Source organism: Grammomys surdaster, unplaced genomic scaffold (assembly GCF_004785775.1).
Source record: "Grammomys surdaster isolate TR1022 unplaced genomic scaffold, NIH_TR_1.0 169, whole genome shotgun sequence".
Classification (NCBI taxonomy): Eukaryota; Metazoa; Chordata; class Mammalia; order Rodentia; family Muridae; genus Grammomys; species Grammomys surdaster.
This window is the reverse complement of record NW_021604617.1, coordinates 14,520,966-14,536,470: the sequence shown is the minus strand read 5'-3', so window position 1 is coordinate 14,536,470 and position 15,505 is coordinate 14,520,966.

Here is a 15,505-nt window from a genome sequence, read left to right as displayed (position 1 = left end):
GGAAATGCAGAGACAAAGAGTGGAGCAAAGACTGATGGAAAGGCATCCATAGGCCATCCCACTTAAGAATCTATCCCCTCTGCAGACACTAAACCCAGACACTATTGCTAATACCAAAAAGCTCTAGCTGACAGGAGCCTGGTATACTTGTTCTCTGAAAGGCTCTGCAGGAACCTGATCAATACAGATGTGGATGCATGCAGCCAAACATTGTTCTGAGGGCAGGGACACCAGTAGAGAAGTTAGGGCAAGGATTGAAGGAACTGAAGGGGTTTGCAACCCTATAGAAAAACAATATCAAACAACTAGACTTTCCAAAGTTTCCACGGACTAAACCATAAATCAAATTAGTATACATAGTGTGTGTGTGGGGGGGTATGTCTCCAGCTGAATATGTAGAAGAAGATTGCCTTATCTGGCATCAATAGGAGGGGACCCACTTTGACCAGTGCAGGCTCGATGACCCAAGTAGGTGGGCAGGTGAGGGAGCACCCTCATAAATGCAGGAGGAATGGGAAGGAGACAGGGGAAACTGGGAGGAGGAATAACTTTTGAAATGTAAATAAACAAAATGACAAATAAAAATGAAAAAAAAAAGAAAAAATATTACGAACTACCTTCCTCAAGACCCATATTTAAGTTTCCTGGGCATATTCAGAAGACATTTTGCAATACTTCAGGGAATTTTCCCAACTATGTTCATAGGAGCTTCATGCATAATAGGAAAAAATGAATATATATATATATATATATATATATATATATATATATATATATATATATATATGAAAATATATATAGATAATAGGAAATAATAAGAATAATAGGAAAAAATGAAAATATATAAATGAAAATATATATAGATATATTTCAACTGAAGATGGAGTAAAGAAAGGTGTCCTTTATAAACAATATCATCCTGGAGAGAGATAGTACTAGGAAGACAACTAGAATCTGTGTGTCACCTCTGTGAAGAGCTAGAGATCTAGGACAATGGAAATATCCAGAAATCAATAGGGGTGACTATAATAGTTTTCTTTGCAGCAGGGGTTATGGAATCTGAACTGGTCATCTCCTGTAAACCACTAGGTAAGACATATAGTAGAGATATTTGGACATAAACCAAGGCATAAATATCTGACCTACAACTTAGAATGCTCATAAAATATGCTTGGATATAGTCAGCACTGAAGTTATTAGAGTGAGCAACTAATGACTGGTATATCTTGAGACACATACCATGATGGTGAGCCCACCTTTTATACTGCTTGAAGATCCTAGAGCCAGGGGCTGGATATTCCAGAAACCCAATATAAATCCTAACATGATTGGAAAAAATGAATAATTGCTAAATTTATTATACTATACTCACAGTTTAGTGTCTAGCCCAACTGATCATCAGAGATGCTTCAAACAGCAACAGATGAAAAGTAACACAATTTTAAAAGGGGGAACAGAATTAATCAGATAATAATCAAGAGAGTAATCAGTAATGGCAAGGAAGCATTTACAGAAATGTTACATTTGCTTAGTAATCTGGAGAAGGCAAATAAAATGTTCCTGAGATACCATCTTACAACTCTCAGAATGGCTAAGATAAAATAAAATCATGGAACAGCACATGTTGAATTGGATTTGGATCAAAGGAGCACCCCTCTACCATTAGTGGCAGTGCAAACTTGTACAACCAGGTTGAAAATCAGTTTGGTAGCTTCTCTGAAAACTGGGAATAATTTTACTTTAAGACATATTTATACGTGTCCCAGGCATATACCCATAAGATACCCAATCATTCCATGTGAACACTTTCTCATGTATGTCTATAACAAATTTATTTTTAGTTTTCAGAAACTTGAAACAAACGAGGTGTCTAATAACTGAAGTATGGATAAAGAAAATGTGTCAGTTGTTATCAGTTATGTTACTATCACTAAAGAAAGCATAACAAATACAATCACTTTTGTACATCAATTTACTCTTCTTCAATAGACTAAAATGGATTTTTGTGTTAATACTGGAAAGTTGGATATTGAGAATCTCTGGAAAATTTGCTTCACATGTGTGAAACAGTCCTGTAAAAGTCCAGCGTAAGGACTTCCTTTTGGAGTCATCCCTTGAATTAAAGCCTCATTGATAATGGTTTACAGGAGATCACATCTCCTTGGAGGTCTAGAATTAGTCTTTAGTTTGTTGTTTGCTATTAGTTTGCTGTCTGTTGCTTTTATTGTGCTTAGGTATAGGTCTTGAGTTTCTGATCCTTCTAAGACTTTTAACATGAAGGGATGTTATATTTTATTAAATCCTTTTTCTGATTGTAATGACATAATCATGTGTTTTCTGCGAGTTTATTTATATACTGGATTATATTGATAGATTTCCATATATTGTACCATCCTTGCATCCGTGGAATGAAGCCTACTTGATCATGGCGAATGATCATTTTGATGTGTTCTTGGATACAATTTGAACGAATTGTATTGAGTATTTTCCATCAATATTTAAATTGGCCTGATATTCTTTCTTTTCTGTGTCTTTGTATGATTTAGTTGTCAACCAATCTGTGGCCTCATAGAAGGAATTAAGTAGTGTTCCTTTTGTTTCTGTTTTGTGTAATAGTTTGAAGAGAATTGGTATTAGATCTTTGAAAGTCTGACAGAATTCTGCACTAAAACCTCCTGGTCTTGGGCTTTTTTGATTGGGAGACTTTTAATTACTGCTTCTATTTCTTTAGGGGTTATGGGATGGTATAAATTGCTTGTCTGATCCTGATTTAACTTTGGTACCCATCTTTCTAGAAAATCATCCATTTTATCTAGATTTTCTTCAGTTTCTGTTGTGATGTCTCTCTTTTAATTCTGGTTTTGGTAATTTGAATGCTGTCTCTGTGCCGTCTGGTTAGTCAGGCTAAGGATTTATCTATATTGTTAATTTTCTCAAAGAATCAGCTCCTAGTTTTGTTGATTCTCTTTGTTTCTGCTTGGTTGATTTCAACCCTGAGTTTGATAATTTCCTGGGGATTACTCTTCTTGAGTGTATTTGTTTCTTTTTGTTCTAGAGCTTTCAGATGTGCTATTAAGCTGCTAGTGTATGTTCTCTCCATTTTCTTTATGGAGACACTAAGAACTATGGGATATCCTTTTAGCACTGCTTTCATTGTGTCCCATATGCTTGGGTAAACTGTTCATTAATTTTTGTTAAATTCTACAAAGTCTTTAATTTCTTTATTTCTTTCATGACTAAATTATCATTGCATAGAGAGTTGTTATGTGTCCATGAATTTCTCTTCTTATTTTTGTTATTGAAGACCAGATTTAGTGCTTGATGATCTGATAGGAACACCTGAGATTGTTTCATTCTTCTTGTATCAGTTGAGAGTTGTTTTGTGTCTAGTTATATGGTCAGTTTAGCAGAAGGTACTATGATGTGCTGAGAAGAATGCATATTCTTTTGATTTAGGGTGAAATATTCTATAGATATTTTTTATATCTATTTTGTTCAACTTCTGTTAGTTTCACTGAGTCTCTTTTTAGTTTTGGTTTCTAGGATCTGTCTGTTTCCCAGAGTGAGTTATTGATGACTTCCACTATTATTGTGTGAGATTGAATGTGTGCTTTGAGCTTTAGTAATGACTCTTTTACAAATGTGCTATACCTCTCATGGCTGGTAATTTTCATGTCAACCACTACGGTCATATGATTAACCCAAACTAATTATTCTCAGCATAAAATGTGATAATTATATATTATACAAATAGAATTAAAATCCAACTTACATGTGAAAATTCATTATTAGGACCTACACTCAACAATGAAAGTAATTCTAATCATTTTATATTAAATGATAGCTAAGAACAAAACTGGAATTAGATACCCCACTATGCTTTGACTTAAAGTGGAATAATGAAATAACAAAACTATTTGTCAGAGAACTACTAGCTACAGCTTAAAATTCAAAGGGCTTGGTGGCATTTAGGGCATTTATGTTCAGAACTGAGAGTTCACCTTGGTACATTTTTTCCTTTGATGAGTATGAAGTGTCTATGCTCATCTTTTCTGATAACTTTTGTTTGAAAGTCGATTTTATTTCTTGTTACAATGGCTACTCCAAAGTGTTATTTGAGACCATGTGGTTGGAAAATTTTTATCTAGCCATTTACTCTGAGGTTATGTTTGTTTTTGTCACTGAGAGGTATGTAACAAACCTCTGGGTCCTGTTTACATAACCTGTCTGTTAATCTATACATTTTTATTGTGGAATTAAGCACACAGGTTTTAAGAGATATTAAGGACCAATGATAGTTAATCATTGCTATTTTTTTGTTAGAGGTGGCATTATGTTTGTGTGGTTCTCTTCTTTTGGGTTTGTTGTAAAAAGATTGATTTCTTGTTTTTTCTTGGGTGTAGTTTCTCTCTTTGTGATGAATTTTTCCATCTATTATCCTTTGTAGAGCTAGATTTGTGGAATGACGTTGTTTAAATTTGGTTTTGTTGTGGAATATCTTGCTTTTCTATCTATGATAATTAAGAGTTTTGCTGAGTATAATAGCCTAAGATGGCATTTTTGTTCTCTTAGGGTCTGTACAACATTTTCCCAAGATCTTCTGGCTTTTAGAGGCTCTGTTGAGAAGTATAATGTAATTTTGATAAGTCTACCTTTTTTCCCTCACTGCTTTTTAATATTCCTTCTTTGTTCTTTGCATTTGGTGTTTGATTATTATGTGATGGGAGGAATGTCTTTTTTTGGTACCATCTATTTGATGTTCTAAAGGCTTCCTTTATGTTTATGGGCATGTCTTCCTTCAGGTTAGAGAAGTTTTCTTCTGTAATTTTGTTGAAGATATTTACTGCTCCTTTGAGTTGAGAATCTTCACTCTCTCCTATACCTATGATTCTTAAGTTTGGTCATTTATTGTGCCCTGGATTTCCTGTAGGTTTTGTGTTAAGATATTTTTGCATTTTGCATTTTCCTTTACTGTTCTGTCAATGTTTTCTATGGTATCTTTTACACCTGAGATTCTGTCTTCTATCTCTTTTATTCTGTTGGTGTGCCAGAAGCCAGGACCCTCGCCCTTACCCTCACCCCCTACCTTTCCCCACCTGCACAATGTCCCCTGCAGCTTGGCAACTGCAAGATCCTGCTTGGCAAGCAGTGTACCATATCTTCTGAAGAATAGTAGGTAGATCATAATTCAAGGCAGTGTACAGTGTAGAGCATGAAATGTTTCAGGACACAGGCCATGAAGATTCTGTACTTTTCCACCACCTGGCCCCTCTTCCCCCCTCCCCTTGTAAAGCATACTATAAAAAAGCATTTCACGTTCAAATACAAGACTCTTGACAAGCAAATGCCTCCTTGAGTCCTTTCCCTCTCTCGCCCATTCTTCTTTCAGGTTGTAGTCCTCCTCACCCCCACGAATAACTAGGACCTACATGTCGGTTATTGGTGATGCTTGCATCTATGACTCCTGATCACTTTCCTAGGTTTTCTATCTCCAGAGTTGTCTCTCTTTGTGATTTTTTTTTATTGGTTTTATTTTCACTTTTAGATCCTAGAAGGTTTAGGTCAATTCTTTTACCAGTTTGTTTGCATTTTTCTATATTTCTTTAAGGAATTTATGTGTTTGTTCTTTAAGGGCATCTACTTGCTTTCCTGTGTTCTTATGTATTTCTTTAAGTGAGCTATTTATGTCTCTCTTAACATCCTCTATCATCATAATCAGATTTTATTTAAATCAGAATCTTGTTTTCTTGTGTGTTGAGGTATCCAGGATAACTGGGTTTTGATGATGCCAAATAGCATTAGTTTCTGTTGCTTATGTTCTTGTGCTTACTTCTCCCTATTTGGTTACCTCTGGTTTTAACTGGCCATGCTGCCAATTGCTTTCCAGCCAAAATAAAAAAAAAAAACAGCCCAATATTCTTCAACTCCAGCACTGTCCGGAGTACCAGCTTGATTGTAGGCCTGAGGATTAAAGAGAGACTCAGACTCAGGACATCCATTATGAGAGAATGTCAATGCATTTACTGCATTCAATATATACACCAAGCCATGGAAGGAAAAACACAAACTCAGGAAAAAAAACAGGAACTCAACTTGGGGAAATGGGATGTCAAGTGTAAATTCCCTTCCTGGGGTACCATGCCTTAGTCAGGATGTTTTTGATCTTAGAGGAACCATAGAATGTTACTTAGTAGAAAGCAGCACACAGAAAGTGTCAACCAGGGCATAGCAGCCCTTCTAGGTCCGACATTCAACAAACCTTCCTAAAACACATTCTATTCTGTTACATAAGTAACATAAAATTCTAACGCCAACCTGTGTTAGTTACAGTTTCTCTTGCTGCAATGAAACACTATGACCCAAACAATCAAGTGGCAGAGAATGGGTTTATTTGGTTTACATATGCTTGTCACTGCTCACCATCTAAGGAAGTTAGTAAATAAAGACAAAACAAAACAAATCTAAACAAACAAACAAACAAACAAACAAAAAACCATGGCAGGATCAGGTTCAGATGAAGAAGTCATGTATATTTGATGCTTACTGCCTTGTTTCAACTGATATTTGCTGGACCAGATTTCTTATAGAACAGAAAAAACGCCAGGACAGGGATGGGTCCATTCACAATAAGCTTGGCCTTCTTCAACATATTAATAATTAAGAAAATTATTTATAGACATCTCTGTTAATCATGTCCTCAAATAAGGTTTCCTATTTCCAGGTAATTCTAGTTTGTCTGTAAGGTAATATCAGTGGCCACTGACACATATAGTCTTTTATTTGAAATTTAATTACTAACCTAGTTTCAAGACATTACAAATCACACATCAATTTTTGTCTTTCCTGTATAAATGAATGTTGCATATATAGGTTATGCAATCGCTTCAAAGGGGTTAAGGAGAAAAAGTAGTATCAGCTCAATGATGCTGATGCTCTTAAGTTTAATATCTAACCTAAGGACAAGATAGTGCTGCTGTGATACTTAGATTAGGTATTGTTTGATTCAGCTTGTCCAGTGAAGACCCAAGTCACAAGGAAAAATTCTATATTTGGCATCATTACATTAGCTTAACGGTAAGGCCCAGAACTTATTATCCATAGAAAGGAGGTATAGTCAGAATACATATAGACAAGTGCTTGGTAGAATAGTTAGCCATAGAGTTAAGCATTAAGTGTAATGGTTGTTAACAAACTAACAGCATCTACCATGGTGGCAGCCATCAGGTAGTCGTAGTTGTTTGATTTTTGGTGTGCTTATGAATACACTAGGTATGCAGATGACAGATTCATAGGTCTAAGGCATTTGTACTGTAAAATAATCCTTCATTTAAGGAATTAATTCTCAATGCCCCTGATGCTGCAACCCTTTAGTACAAATCCTCATGTTGTAGTGATCTTATTCTTATTTTTTGTTTTTACTTCATTTGTAAAATTTTGTAAAGTTATGAATTATAATATATTATATATACATATATTGTAATTTATATATGTGTATTGCATATATTAATATATAATATATTTTCATATTTGTATTATATATATATATATATATATATATATATATATATTGCAGAATATCTGTTTTGTGATAGCTTAAGTGGTCACAATCCACAGCTTGAGACCTGCTGCTTTGACAGATACAGGGTGAGTATTAAACTATTACTTGAAATTGTTGATCTGATGTTTTAATATATTCCAAGTCTTGGTTTTACTCAGTACTGTCATGTACTTATAGTCTCCTAATCTACTTTGAGTTGTGTATTTTATGCTACATTTACACCTCTAGAAAGAGGAGTTTATTCATACGTGATGTTTATGTACACAGAAAAGGTAATTACCATCATTGTTTTATATTTCAACTAAGGATGCAGTTAATTATCCCTAAAAAGTTCAGAAACAAGAAAATGTCCACTTTCTATAATACTATTCATATAGGGCTTAAAGCTTGGAGTAATTGAGTTAAAAGGAAGTAAAAGGGATACAAAAAGAGAAGAATATAGAGGATGCATATTTGCTAATATTATCCTTTAGGATGGAAACCATGAGGGCTATGCACAACATTTTAAGGCAGATAAATTTGCTTATGCCCTATGCACATACATAGAAAAGTGCCACTAAGTGGATTTAAAAGTCTTAGAAAGGAAAGATAGGAAGTACATATATTTGTAAGGGAAAGTGATCAGGGAATAAGATAGAAATAGGAGAAGTAGGAATGGAGATGAGTGGGTTTGATAAAAAGTAGTTTTATGCGTGTATTAAAATTGAAACTAAAACACTAAGAAAATGATGACTAAATTTTCATCATCACTAATGCAAATGATAAAAAAGGTATCATGGATATTAAAAAGGTTGTAAGTAGAAGCCCTGAGACTGTTAATAAACTATAAAAGCAAACCCATTGTTTAAATCAGTCATTTGTTTGTCAAGATATCAAACTAGAAATACCATGAGATTCAGAGATGTCTCACCTGTCCAAATACACAAATGACTTTTTATCCCTCTGTATTTATATTTGTACATCCATGTTTATTTTTGCTGTGTTTATAATAGTAAAAAAAGTGATTCAATATATAATAAAATGTGGTACATGTACATACACAATGGGATATTACTAAAACAAAAAGAAAAATTTAGTCATAAAATTCACAGGCAAATTGAATGAACTTGAATATGTCATCCTGTGAGGTTTCCCAGGCATAGAAAGATAAAAGCAAACATTGTTCTCTCATATGTGAATAGGTTTATGTATTATCTCTATTAGAGTAGGTCTGGAAAAAATCAGTTTACTATAAATGCTATACGAGGAGGAGGGGCATTAATGATGGTCTGATAGTGGAACATGGGTAAAATTAATTTGAACTGGGCACCTCTCACTGAAGAAATTTACAGTCATGGAGAGGGTAGCAAAAGTAGGGGAATCAGAAAGACCCAATACAATGAAGAGTGAATAAAAAGTGATATACAATCATAAAAATTGTAATCAGTTAAAAATACCAATAAGTAAATTTAGAACACACAGGGTATGATATAATGGAATACAACATGATTTAGAAATTCAAGAAGGTATTGATGCAGAAAGATGTAAGGAAAATATGATAGAAATTGTGTTGAGAAAGCAAAGGATTGGCAAATAATCCTATGAAAACCTAGTAACTTATAAGTTAATTAAACATATGCTTTTCATTTTAATAACAATTAATTGAAAAATAGTTTTCATAGACTGTATACTAATTACTATTTCTTCTCCCAAAACTCTGCATTGATCCTCTAATATTATGTCACCTAATCCACTTTTATGATTTCTCACATTAGAAAATAAATAGGTATCTAAAAGAAAAGAAACAAGAATGATAAAATAAAATTAATTAATTTAAATAATAAAAACCATAATGAGACAAAAAAAAATACCAGAAAACACAGAGCCACCCATTCACTTTGGAGAGATTTCGGGGCTGCTTGGCAGGAATCTGACATTAGGCCAAGACAAGGAAGAAAATTCAGGTGGGATCTAATTTCAGGCTAAATCAGGGAAGTAATTTCAGTCAGGAATACAAATCTTAGACTAGAACAAAGAAATAGGCTTCAGGCATGAATATAACTATGGTCTAGGACAGAGAAGTAGGCTCAGATATTTTTGTCATCCTGACAAGCCCTTAGAAACAGTGATTATGGGAGTGATCATGGGACTTATTGCTTTGCTTGTCTTTGATTATTTGCATTTATTGTATTGCTCGTTCCTCAACTTAGAACTGACCTAAACACTTGCATGTAATTAAAAAGGTATTAAAGTAGATTGGACAAAATAAACCTGCCTCAGCCTCAGAACTGGCTGGAGTACTACTACAATGTTGTCTGATTGTCTTTTTTCTTTTTAATCTTCACTCCTGCACTGGAGAACCTGTTGACTGGGCTGGTGTGATCAATTCACATCTAAGAAAATACCATAAATACACAAAAGGGAAAATAATAATATAAAAGAAATGAGCAGTAAGGGTTTTTAAATGTCCAAAAAATTGCCATAAGATAAAATAAGCCTCCAAATTTATCAGAGTTCTCATGTGTTAGCCATCTACTTCTGTGCATGGACCCTATTCTTAAGTATAAAATGGAGGATGTAAAGTGGCACAAACTCCCATTCTTAACCGAAAAGTATTTGATAATAGTAGCTGCTAGGAGAGGGGAAATTTTAGTTCTTTTAAAAGGAAAGACTGAACATCTCAAGTATAGTCAAGGCCAGGAGTATGCTCAGGAGTAGTTGGCAAAATAGGCTCCATAGGTTTCAATGTCTTTGTATTATACTTTTTTTTCTTCTGTATTATAGAGAACACTGTTGAAAGTCTCCATGTTTCAATTTTCCATCATATATAGTGTTTAATTCTCATACAATGTTACCTCATGTGATAATAAATGTTTTTGTCTCTTAGACAAGATTTCTCTGTGTAGATGGAAACACACAAGATGAGGATTCAACATGGAGTAAACAGTGTACCATCTTTCATTAAAGTCAGTCTTAGAGAGTTATATTGTTTATTAAAATTAATAAAGGTTAAAATGAAAAATGCCTAAGTCAAATATTCACTCCTCTCAGATTTTAAAGGAGAATTACATTGAAGTCATTTGACAAGACTTTTGCTGGTATAATATGGGCAATGTAAGACTTTACGTTAGTTACCACCAACAGACAAATGAACCAATTGAACTCATGTTTGATATGGTGAATCAATTACTTTAGTGTGGCTTTTTAGGGAAATATATTGGCGGTAACACATGGAAGCGTATGGGTAACTCAGACAGCTACATTACCAAAGCATAACTCAGCATTGCTGACAACTTTCAAATATCATCCAGGAAGTTTCTTGATTCATGGGTCTCCCTATGCTAATTCAAGGGAGCTCCTGCAAAGATGCTTCTTCTCAGCAGCAAGTGAAACACGTATCTTTCGGAGTCATGACCCTAGTTTCACTAACTTCCTGAGTCTTCTGAAATTCATTTTTGATCCTATGGGAGCATTTTCCAAATTTAGGAAATAACCACTCAATAAAAACTCATAAAATTCTACTTCAAATGATTTATTTTAAATTATACCAAATATAATAAATTTAATTAAAAAATTCTTAAACACACTACTCAAATCTCACTTCATTTTAAAAAAATTACAAACAATAAGTTATATTCTCCATGCTAGCATATTAACTTCATAGATACTTATTAAATATATGTGAATATTTTATTTTATTTGGTTAATAAAATTTTAATGAATAGTACAAATAAATAAGAAAATAGTAGCAAGGTAATTGAAGAAGATATCACTACATTTGTTAAAATTTATAGACAAATTAATAATAAAAATAAAATGACTGTGTAACACACTTGGCAAACAGACAGCAGAAATGTGCAACATGCTGTTCCATAAAGTCCATTATCAGGCCCACAGGTTTGCATACTTTATCTAGAAATTCTATCCATATGAACAACATTTAGGGACAACAAGATGACTAACGGCCAGCAAAGAAATACAATCAAACAGATACAGGATACTATGTAATCAGTAGAGCCCTGCTATTCTACTAGAGTAAGCCCAGTATATCTTAACAGAACCAAAGCATAAGAAGATGAGGTTAATTCAATCTTAAGATGATAAATGTCTTAAAGGGGAAATGAATGAATTTTTAAAAAAATGTAGGAGTTACAATCCAAGAGGTAAACAAACATAACTGTATAAGAACTGAAAATGGAAAATGCAGAAAGAAAGGAAAAACAAACTGAGGGAATCTTGTGGTTGTGGGGGACTAAGTAAGACTAAGTAAGAAAACAGGAAGTATAGACAGAAGCATCAGCAACAGAATACAAGAGATGGAAGAGAGAATGTCAGGCACAGAAGTTATGATTGAAGAAATCAATACATTAGTTAAAGAAAAGGTTAAAACTAAGATGATCCTAACAAAAAACATTTAAGAAATCTGGAACACCCTCAAGTAGGCGGACTAACTCTGTGATACAACAGATAAATAATTTGGTAGCAAAACCTACTCAAATACATTATCATAAGTTACCTATGGAGGACCACGAGACTCAAGATGAGGTTGTTACTTTATACAGGGTGTTTCCAAAACCCATCTCCAGCCAACCTAAGAGGGGGGACTTCTGCCCCTAGATCAAGCAGAGAGGGGCCACCCAGAAACCCCTCTGACAGGTGATCTGAATTCTTGCTTAGGCTGTGAGGCTAAGCACTGCAAGGGAATATAAATAAAAGATAAAAATATCTATCTGAGTTCCCTGAGAGACAAGCATGACTGCATAGGGGTTGATGTCAAAAGTATCCCCTCTCCAGGAAAAAGACATCAGGATGGGTATGGCCCTCATGCTACACTGGACAACAACAGGTGGACTGGAGCCATTACAAAGTCCCCTTCAAATACTGGAGGTCAGGCCTCTAACCCCGCCTTCTCAAGTTTAGAATTGCCACAGCCCTTCTATACTTAGAGAAGGGAGGAGATGTCAGGGGCAGCCCTGCTTACACACTGAAGACCTAAAATCAACCATAGGCCTAAAATTAGCAATAGGCCTGTCATACATGTATACTAACACTAAGTCTTGGGTCTCAGTGGAAAAACATTGAAACAGATGGCTATAAGCTAATGTAAACAGGCAGCTTTTGTGGAAATTTACCAGCCTGAGTAGTCATAGACTTTGTAGAGATAGGTAGCCTAGACAGACAATACCAACTTAGATAAGGACAAGTGAGTCACAGGCAGAGTCATAGTGACTTGTCCCCTGAACCTTCACCCAGCCAATACCCGGTTCTGAAGATATCTGTGTTCTCCCTGAACACCCACACTCCATTGTCATTCCCTTCCCCACATCATGCCTTTCTGTATTTATAACCCCTGCATGAATGAATTACGATTTGAGAAAAAATAAAGTATAAAAAAAAAGAAATCTGGAACATGATGAAAATAACAAAAATAAGAATCATAAGAATTGAAGGAGAGCACTCCTAGTTCCAACACCTAACAATATTTTGAACAAAATCATAGAAGAAAATGTCCCCAATCTAAAGAAATAGATACTGATAAACATTAAAGATTCTTACCGAACAACAGATATATTTGGAACAGAGAAGAAAGCTCTTTTGTAACATAGTGAGTAAAACATTAAATGTAAAGAACAAGGAAATAATATTAAAATCTACAAGGAAAAAGGACAAATAACATATAAAGGCAGACCTATCAGAATTACACTAAAAAATTCAATAAAGTTATGAAAAAACAGAAGTGTCTAGACTGAAAACTTGCAGACTCCAGGAGAACACATATGTCATTCCAGAATATTATACCCAGCAAAAATTTTTATAATATTATAGATGAAAGATAAGTTATTCAATGACAAAACCAAATTTAGTCAATAACTATCCACAAATCCAGCACTACAAAGGAAAACTACAACCCGAGGAAGTTGACTATATCATTAAAACGCTAAAAATAAAGAATTCCACAAGAGGAAAATGAAATGAAGGGAAACACACACACAAACACACACACACACACACACACACACAAACACCACCACCATGAAAATAACAGGATTTAGCAATCATTTTTCAACCTCAATGAACTAAGTTCATGAATAAAAAGACACAGCTTAACAGAATGGATGGAAAAAAAGGATCCGTCTTTCTGCCATACAAGAAACACAGCATCAAACTCAACATCAAAGATAGATATTAACTCAGCACAAAGTAGTAAGGAACAATAAGAGTTTTCAATCCAACATACTTAAGAAGCAACCTGGTTAGTCAATTCCTATATCTAATAAAATAAACATTCAACAAAAATTAATCAAAAAATGAGGATGGACAATTCACACTCTTGAAAGAAAAAAAAATCCAACAACATAAGACCTCATTTCTGAACATGTATGTCGCAAATGCAACTGACACCATATTTCTAAAAGGAATGCTACTAAAGCTTTAATCACTCAGGAAACCCTTCAGATTAATAGTGGGAAACTTTACCACCCCAACCTCACTAATAGACAAGACATCAAAACCAAAACTGAACTCCAAAATAATAAACATACCATACATCAGGAATCAAATGGACCTAGCAGAAAACTACAGAATATTTCACCCAAATACAAGTTAATATAATTGCTTCTCAGGACTTTATGAACTCATGTCAAAACTAATCAATATTCTGCATGATCAAAATATCATGGATTAACACTAGATTTCAAAAAAGAATAGAAAAATAAAAGCCTACATACTAATGGAAACTAAACATTTCTCTACTCATTGACCAGTGGATCATATAAGAAAATTAGGAAGAAATTTTAAAAATTCTAGAAAACAAAGGCAAAACATACATAAATGTATGAGACAGTATGAAAGCAGTGCTAAGAAGAAAGTCCATAGCGCTAAGCGTTTTCTTAAAGATATTGGAGGGTTCACATACTATCCGCACATCTGAAGGATCTAGGACAAAAAGAATCAAACAAACTAAACAGGAGAAGATTGTATGATGTCATCAATCTCAGGGCTGAAATCAATAAATTAGAATAAAAAGAAAACAGTAAAAAAACACTAACAAAACCAACAAATGGTTCTTTGAGGAAATAAAAAAAAATAGACAAACCCTTAGTCAAAATAACTAAAAGACAGAAAAACAGTATCCAAACCAACAAAATCAAAAATGAAAAGAAGGACATAACAACTGACATTGAGGAAGTCCCAAGAATCATTGTCTTATTACAAAAGCCTGTATTCTATCAAATTGGAAAATCTAAATGAAATGGATGATGTTCTTGATAGATTTCATTTACCAAAGTTAAATCAAGATCAACTAAACAATCTAAATATTCTTAAAACTCCTAAGGGATGTAAAACAGTCATTAAAATTGTCCCCCGCCTCGCCCCCCCAAAAATTCCCAGGCCCTGATGGTTTTAGCTCAGACATCTGTCAGAATTCAGAATTTTAAAAAAGAGCTAATATCATTAATCTTCCAACAATTCCAAAATATAGAAACAAAAGGATTAGTGCAAAAACTTATTCTATGTGGCAAAAATCACTCTGATACCTAGCCACATAGACACCCAACAAAGAATGAGAATTGAATAGCAATTTCTTTATGAAGATTGATGGAAAAATATCTAATAAGATACTGGCATTCCAAACCCACGAACCCATCAAAACTTCAGCCATTATGATCAAGTAGGCTTCAATCCAGGAGTGATGGTTCAATATTCAAAAATCCATTCATGTAATCCAATGTATTAAAAAAACTGGAAGAATAAAATCACGTGATCATTTGGTTACATGCCAAGGAAACCTTTTCACAAGACCTAACCCTTGTTCATGTTAAAAGTTTTGGAGAGATAAGGGATACAAGGCACTTCCCAAAATATAGTTAAGATAATATACCATAATGCACACAATGCAAGCTAATAGCCAGCATCAAACTAAACAGAGAGAAACTAAAAACAATGTCACTAAAATCAGCGACAATA